The sequence below is a fragment of the Mirounga leonina genome, unplaced genomic scaffold (assembly GCF_011800145.1).
Source record: "Mirounga leonina isolate KUSES-001 unplaced genomic scaffold, KU_Mleo_1.0 Mir_128, whole genome shotgun sequence".
Taxonomy (NCBI): Eukaryota; Metazoa; Chordata; class Mammalia; order Carnivora; family Phocidae; genus Mirounga; species Mirounga leonina.
The window spans coordinates 20,201,521-20,210,094 of record NW_023270320.1 but is presented as its reverse complement, the minus strand read 5'-3'; the positions used below and the strand labels follow the sequence as shown (position 1 = coordinate 20,210,094).

At 42.7% G+C, this 8,574-nt stretch overlaps 1 non-coding gene across 1 annotated transcript; it reads right to left on the bottom strand.

The window, feature by feature from the left end:
* Positions 1–4,333: 4,333 nt before the first annotated feature.
* LOC118010156 lies at positions 4,334–4,424 on the bottom strand. Its single transcript, XR_004679148.1, has one exon. It is a non-coding gene; the product is annotated as a Z6 small nucleolar RNA (small nucleolar RNA).
* Positions 4,425–8,574: the final 4,150 nt, after the last annotated feature.

The following is an 8,574-nucleotide window of genomic DNA, read 5'->3' as shown; positions in this document are numbered from 1 at the left end:
CCATTCATCTTTATATTCTCCAATGCCAGTTTTGAATGCAAACATCGGAGCATTTAACTCCTGCGTGGAATCATCAAAATTACGTCATTCCTCTTTCATGGTACAGCTTCCCCTCGGCCAGAAGAGCATAGACAAGTTAGGCGCGGGAAGCTGGTGGAGGAAGAAGCGTTCATCTAGCACAAAGCAGGCTGAAGTATACTCCTTCAGGCACCAGGCATCGGGATGCTTGCAAGGTGAGAGCGCGTCTTCACGGACGCGCTGGGACCCCATCCCATGACCCCTGCACTTGTCTTTGCGCCGGCCTGACGCTGCTCCGGAGTCCCACACCAGCCGCTGCGCGGATGCACCACGGCTCTGCAGGTGGAGAGCTCCCCGGTGAAGTCCAGTCAGACATCTCCGCTGTCCGCAGGCCTGGTGTTCCAACTCCCTTGGATGGGCAACTGCCAAGGGTATTGCAAGCTCTGAGTTAGAAAGGTCTAAGTACTTGGATTAGGAGTGGGTGAATGCATGATGGCACTGCCCCCTTAGGGCAGGACGCCCTCCACCATCCTAAGCCCCCAAATGCAGTGGGATGTGGGTGCCCTGCCCCATTCCTACCCGTATCTGCACCCAGGTCCCTGCCAGGGAGCTGGACGTTGGAAGCAAACACTTGCGCAGGGCTGGGGAGGGTGCAGCTGGGCAGGCAGAGGATAGCCAGGAACCCAGCCCGGGGAGGTGCGGAGGGCGTGGGAAGGAGAACTGCGTGTGAGCAGAGGCCCCAAGCCCCCGGCACAATCTCCACTGTCCCAAAGATTTCAGCGGTAAAACAAAAATTCAAAGATAACATTATTAAGAATTTGAAAATGGGGACTAGAGAGCGTTAGACCCCAATCGTGGGGGCCTCCTGTCCTGGGCTTTGTGCGACTATGTTGATCACGTGACCGTGAGGCCAATGCCCCCCAGGAATATTATGAGCGAGTTAGCTGGACTGCAAGGAGGTCGGAGTAAACTAACAACATAGTTTTAAAATAAAATAAGAGAAAATAACTTTTTATTGTTCCTTCCCATGATTCGTACATGAAAATTTTAAAATACCTATTTTATTTTCTTTAAGAAAATTTTAAGAAACTTCTCACTCATGCATATAAAAATTCCCACAGGAAATACAGTCTTCCCCACTCAAAACTCTATTCAATCCTCTTGGTTAATAACAATAATAATGGTACTAGTAGCCGAACGTACCTATGAGCCAGACATTGTGCTAATTAATTACTGTAATTAAATTTACTTTATATAAATTATCTCATCTAATCCCTATAACATGGGGCAGATACACATTTTAGCCCCAATTTGGAGATGAGGAACTTGATATATGGGAGTCAGCTTGTCTAAGACCATGATGTGAAAAGAACGGTTTACTGTGACCAGACTTTATTACAGTAATGTAGAATAATTTAATATTTGGAAGCCTATAAAGCAGATATAGCGCATCTGGAGGTCAAATTGGAAAAATGTAATCATCAGTGGAAGCTGAAAAGGCATTTGAGATGATTCAACTCTCATTCCTTTTCCAGACTCTTTTAAATCCAGGAAATAAAGGGTACAAGATAAAGTAATTGTCTCAGATCAACAGGAAAATATTATGCTTCATTGAAAATATTAGAGATAACCTTATTAAACGGGAAATCAAGATTTCTGCTATTAGTATTTTACATTGCTCTGGGAACTATAATCAGTGAAATAATACTGGAAATAGAAATAAGAGCAATAATATAAGAATGGGCAAAGACACACTTGCCATCATTTGCATATAATATGACTTACCATCAGAAAACTCAAAAGAATCAGTAGAAAAAGATGTTGGAACTACTAAGAGTTTAGTTAAGTAGCTGAATAAATAGATTGTTTTTCTATATACCAACAATAATCAGATAGAAAATCCAATGGGAAGAATTCCCATTCTTAGAAGCAATGACAAGTACATAGGATCTAGAAAAGACTTATCAGAAGTAGTATGACCTAGATAAAGAAAACCGTACATTTTAGGATAAATTCCTGACATAACTGTCCCTGGATGGGCTAAAAATATTATGAAGGTGTTATGATAGTTAATTTTTTTGTCAGCTTGACTGGGCCATCCCAGGTGTTTAGTCCAGTGTTACTCTGGGTGTTTCTGTGAGGGTGTTTTGGATAAGATTCACATTTAAACCAGTGAACTAAGTAAAGCAGATTGTCCTCTCTAATGTGGTGGGTCTCATCCAATCAGTTGAAGACCTGACTAAAACAAAAGAATGCCTTCCTCAAGTAAGAGAATTCCTCCTGCTTTATTGCCTTTGAACTGAAACAGTGGCTCTCGAGCCAGCCAGCCTTAGAACTGGAACTAAATGATCAGCTCTCTTAGTTCTCAGGACTTCAGACTCGGATTGGAACTAGATCATCAACTTTCCTGGATCTCCAGCTTGCTGACTCACCCTGCAGATTTGGGACTTGTCAGTCTCCATAATCTTGTGAGCCACTTCCTTCTCATAAATCTCTTTCTGTATACAGGTACATCCTATTGGTTCTGTGTCTGTGGAGAACCTGACAAATACAGTGTCATTTCTTCCAAAATTAACTTGTAATTTTAAAGTGATCCCAATAATCACTTGGGAGGAGATATGGTAAGACAGTTGTAAAGTTCATCTGAAAGGATAAACAAGTAAGAAGAGTTAAGAAAATTTTTGGTGAAAAGAAGAGAAATTTAAGTCTGGTATTGTAGGGGGAGGTAAACTCGTCTTATGGAGTATGAAAATATTATGAATTTAGGATAATTAAAACAATGTGGTTATAAGGAAAGTCAGACAGTCCAAAGGAAGAGAATAATATCCTAAAACAGATTCAGGAATGTAAAAATATTTAAAATACAATTTGCTTTGAATTATGTGGCAAAAGGGAAGAATTACTCTATAAATAGTGCTAGATAAATTGGCTAGATATTTGCAGGGAAATCTAGAGTTAGGTCCTCATTTTTTTTTTTTTTTTTTTGCCATTTAACAAAATCCTAGGTGAATATTTTTAGTTAAATTCAAAGAAAATACAAACCATAAAAATATATGACAGGGTAGTTATCAAATTGGGAGAGGAATTTCTAAGCTTAAAAGCAATGGTGGAAGGGTACCTGCGTGGCTCAGTCAGTTAAACGTCTGACTCTTGATTTTGGCTCAGGTCATGATCTCAGGGTCCTGGGATCGAGCCCCGAGTTGGACTCCATGCTGAGTAGGAGAGTCTTGAGGATTCTCTCTCTCCCTCTCCCTTTACCCCCCAGCCCTGACTCACCTGCTCTCTCACTCTCTCTCTCTCAAATAAATAAATAAATTTGATCCAGAGAGAGAGCGAGCACACAAGCAGGGGGAGGGACAGATGGAGAAGGAGAAGGAGATTCCCTGACGAGCAGGGAGCCCAACTCGGGTCTGATCCCAGGACCCTGGGGTTATGACCTGAGCTAAAGGCAAACACTTAACCCACTGAGCCACCCAGGTGCCCCTTCCTTTTGCTTCTTACAGGTATGTGTTTACGGGTATACGTCAACAATATCCATCTTCTCTTTCTTTTCCATTAAAAATATCTCCCTACAGATTGCTAGAGGTTAATTTTAGAGTTTAGTCATTAGGCAACAGAATATTCAGTGGATTTTGAGGGGTGATTAACATAGTCACCGTGGTGTACACAGTGATTGTTGGGCTCCTACAGAGTTGTTGCATTGTTGTCTGGCATTCCGGGGCGTGTAGACATTATATGGAAAGCTGAGTGGTCAAAGGGGTGGGTCATGCTCTTTATCCATTAATTTCCTTTTAGCCCCAAATTCACCCTTTTTGCCTTACTCTGTAATAATGAAGATGGATTTTTGTAAATGTTTCTCATTTGCCAGCCAGCCTGGTGTTAAACATTGTCAGAGGAGGGATCTGGAAGGACACTGGAGGAGGAACGGGTTTTCTCTTCCTGGTTCTGGTATGGCTTGCTCTCCTAGAGTGTGCTTTGCCTCCAACCTGTTCCCTGCGTGGTCTCTCTAGTGCTAAGTTCCTGCAGGGTACAGCTTCCTCTGGGATTTGGTGACTGCCTGCCTTCTCCAGTACTCAATTCAGGCAACTGTGGTATGTCTGGGATCTTCAGATAGCATGGGACTGTGCCCCAACCCAGATCGCTGCTCCCACATCCTGCCTTCCATCCTGGAATTCCAGAGCCACCTGTAAGTATGTTGGACTCCTTCGGAACGCTGCCGCTGTTCCAGATCCTGGTTCTAGCTGTGCCCAGCCACCAGCAGCTGTTCCGGCACCTGACGAGCTCCAAGGCTCACTGAGGACTCTGTGAGGATTGAGGACTCGACTTCTGTGTAGGCAGTCTTCCCTGGGACCCTAGAGACTTCCAGCAAGCCCCACGTAGGAAGCACGGCAGCATCTTCACCATCCGGTGAGTCAAAGCTGTGCCCTCTCTGAAGAGTCTTTTCCTTTAAACTCTTTAACATATTTATAAGTGCTCTTAAAGTTTGTATCTGCTAATTCAAACTTCTGGATCATCACGGGGTCTGCTTCTATGGTCCATTTTACCTCTGGCTAAGGGTCACATTTTCCTGCGTAGTGTATATAATACTTGTCTATAGTAGATGTCGTGGATATGACATAATAGAAAATATGGATTTTGTCATCTTCATTTGAAGAGTACTGAATTTTATTTTGGTAGGTAGTTACTATACTGTGAGATCAGCTTGTGCCTATTGTAGATTAATTTTAGGTTTTATTGGGAAGGGTCTAGAATCACTCATACGCTAGAGTAGCCTTACTCTTAAGGCATGTCTTTAATTCTTGGGTTGTTTAATGAGGCCTTCACACCCTGGCTGATTTGAACTCTGATGTCTCCCAGGGCTGTGTGACCTCCAGTCCCTGCTTTCTGCCATGCGCCATGGAGTCTTGCCCTGCTCATGTGCTTAGTATTCATAGACTTAAGAGTGTCCCTCTGCAGATTTCTGGGGCACCCCCTCTGCACAGCGCCCTCTTCTCTGGTCCTCTGTCCCACAGACTCCTGCTCCCCAAGCTAGCCTCAACTCTGGTTTCATTTCTTCCATCTCATGCACCTTCTCTATTCTGTTTGGGCTTCCCTTCCCTCTGCTACAGTTTGGAAAGTGTTCCCAGGGAGAGAAAACAGAGCGAATGTAGAGGTCAGCATGCCGGTGTCTTTCTCTCAAGGGCCAGAGCCCTGAAGTGTCTACTGTTCAGTGCTGTAGTTTATGATAGAAGGATATGTCTGCCACCAGTTTCAGTGATGGCTGGACCCAAAACTCTTGAGGTTTTCGTTTCACCAATTAAATATTTTATGTCTAGAAATTCTATCTGGTAAGTGTATCTGTTTAATCCCAATGGTTTTTTTTTTTTTTTTAATAGTTTTTGTAATTCCATAGTTTGTTTCATACATAGCTCTGATTTGCTGTCTATTAATTCTCACTGAGAGTGGCTGGCTTTGTCTAGATTTGGTAGTCGTTAAGAGGTTATGCTTGACTGTAATCTAAGAGAGTCTTGTTGGATGATTTCTTCTGCTTCAGCCAGTGTGTTTCTCTGTGTGTGTGTGTGTGTATACACTTGTCTCAGGACCCTTCAGGACCTTCTTGAAGATTTTAGCTCAGAGGAGGGGGTCTCGGATTCAGGGTCTCCTCCTGACTGCTATTTCAAGGTTCAGTCTGCTCAGAGACTGTCAGTAGAGAACTCTGGCCTCAGGGCAATCCTACCCTTTCACAAAACCTGCAGGCCCCCCATTATGCTAGTTTCAAGCCCCTGTGAACTCTGTTGCTCCGGCCTGGGATCCTTACCTATGTTCCTGGTTATTTCTAGCAAGTACAATTCAGGCTGCAAGCTACCTAATCTTCACCTTGGCTCCCTGAGGCTCAGCTCGTGGATTTTTAAAAATTTCTTTTTACCTTTTTTTTCCTTTTTGAAGGGAGAAACCCCTGGAGACTAGAAATGCTTGTGTGTGTTGGGTATTTGGTGGTCTAGCTATTGTGGAAGAGAAGTTTACCTCTGACCTAAAATCTCAAGTATTGGGGAGCAACAACACATGTATTAATTTTATAATCAGGAAAATAACAAAGAGGTCAACAAATATCTGTATCTGAATTACTAATGTACATATTTATGTGGTAAATAATCACTGAGAAATTGAGTTCTTAGTATAATCTGGTACTTTCGTGTTGCCTAATTTATTTCTCAAGGCCAAATACTAGCTAAAGGATACTTTCTGTAGACTGAATCTTTGTAAGTTTTAGAAAAACATATTTAAGTTGACAAATGAAGACTGACATTTGCCTGTGCTTTAATAGGCTGAACACCAAGCAAATCTTTTTTCCTTTATTTGTTCATTTTGCAATAAGTCTTGACATCGCCTTCTCCTCTTTCTTAAATTTGCTTACTTAGCAGGGCACAATGCAGTTTTGATGTGCAATCTGATTTCAAAAGAATCTTTGAGACAGCTAATCTTCTGTACACTCACTGTAATAAAATATTACAGCACAAACAGTACATAAGATACTCACTTTCTTGAGAACCTCTTAGCACCAAAGAGCAATGACATAAAACAGTATAGATTTTCAGTGTTTTTTTGGTAGATTTTCCAGCTTGAATCTTTAACTCTTATAACACCTAGAGCTTGCAAAGAGTAAAGCATTATATGCCATAGACTGCAAATATGTTTATTGTCTTTCATTCCTAAACTCATTTTATCTTCAGTTTAAAATCTATGAGTAGACTAATCTGCTTACCTTCAAGTTGCTTGCTTCATCCTTGAAAATATGGGTTTGAAAGTGCCATACTGGGGGCGCCTGGGTGGCTCAGTCATCAAGCATCTGCCTTCGGCTGGGGTCATGGTCCCAGGGTCCTGGGATCGAGCCCTACATCGGGCTCCCTGTTCGGTAGGAGGCCTGCTTCTCCCTCTCCCACTCCCCCTGCTTGCATTCCCTCTCTCTGTCTCTGTCAAATAAATAAATAAAATCTTAAAAAAAAAAAAAGTGCCATACTGAATTAGACTAATAAGTTCAGTTCTTTGTCTCTTATGGTAAACATCACCAAAATATGTTTTGTGAGAGTATGGCTGCTGTCTTCCTTTTTTTTTTTTAAAGATTTTATTTATTTGGCAGAGAGAGACACAGCGAGAGAGGGAACCAAAGCAGGGGGAGTGGGAGAGGGAGAAGCAGGCTTCCCCTGCGCAGGGAGTGCAGGCTCACCGCTGAGCAAGGAGAGACTCGATCCCAAGACCCTGGGATCATGACCTGAGCCAAAGGCAGACGCTTAACGACTGAGCCACCCAGGCGCCCCTGTCTTCCATCTTTTTTAATCATACTGATTTATTTCCACCACCATTCCTTTATCAATTAATCCCTTTGCCATCCCTGCCATCCAAGCTGAAATCATGTGATGTTCCATAAATTCACAATCACCACTGCATTTTTTTTTAAACCATCTCTGTCCACTTCAAAAAGTAACCTAACTCTGGATTTGGTGAATAAATCCACCCAGCACCTGACCTTCATGGTTTATTCCGACTTTTTCTGGACTGAGATCCTAAGTTTTAAAAACGTGCTTTTCTTAAAAACAAAAAACAAAAAACACGGTAAAAACACCCAAACAGCCCAATAACAGCTCATTAAATATATGAGCTTATGGTCCCCTTCATTAAATAGACCTATGGCCCCATCCCCACAGGTGACCGAGTTGAGTTCCGTATGGGTACTTCCAGATATATTCTAAGTATGGAGGTTAAATATGTTGTTTGGGACACAACTTTTTCCACTCCCTCCTGAAACCATCCAAAATGACAGAAAAGCATTGCTTTCTTTCTTTTCTTTTTTTTTTTTTTAAAGATTTTATTTATTTATTTGAGACAGAGAGAATGAGAAAGAGAGAGCACATGAGAGGGGGGAGGGTCAGAGGCAGAAGCAGGCTCCCTGCCGAGCAGGGAGCCCGATGGGGGACTCGATCCCAGGACTCCAGGATCATGACCTGAGCCGAAGGCAGTCGCTTAACCAACTGAGCCACCCAGGTGCCCGCATTGCTTTCTTTCTCAGGGACAAGAGAGTACAGGCACAAAATGTTCAAATCTCAGGAACAGATGGTAATTACCAAAGAGAACTTAAATGCCTGCAACAGAGCGACACCCTCAAAGAGGCCGATTCACCCTGCAGAGTTCCCGAAAGGCTTAAGAATGGAAGGATCCAGATACCTCTGAAGCTGGCACTGTAAATAAGATTTACTGAAATTCTGTTTATAAAGCCTTTAGATCTCAAGCTCCCTCCTGAACCAACACCATCCCCTCCCCCTCCCCTCTCCCCCCTTTCCCCCCACCCAGCAGCAGCAGTTCTGCATCAGGACCAGAAAACAACCATTGTAGATGGAGTGAGAGCCCCGGGAGGCATTTCTAAAATTATGATTAAAAACTTACTATTACCTGAGGTGTTGGAATGTATTAACAATATATGTTTAGTTCTGGAGATGAGTCTGGGGTTGAATTTGTGACGGGTAGGTACATGAGAATTACACAAAAAATTAAGCAAGCTGAAAAGGTGAAAATTTGAACTCT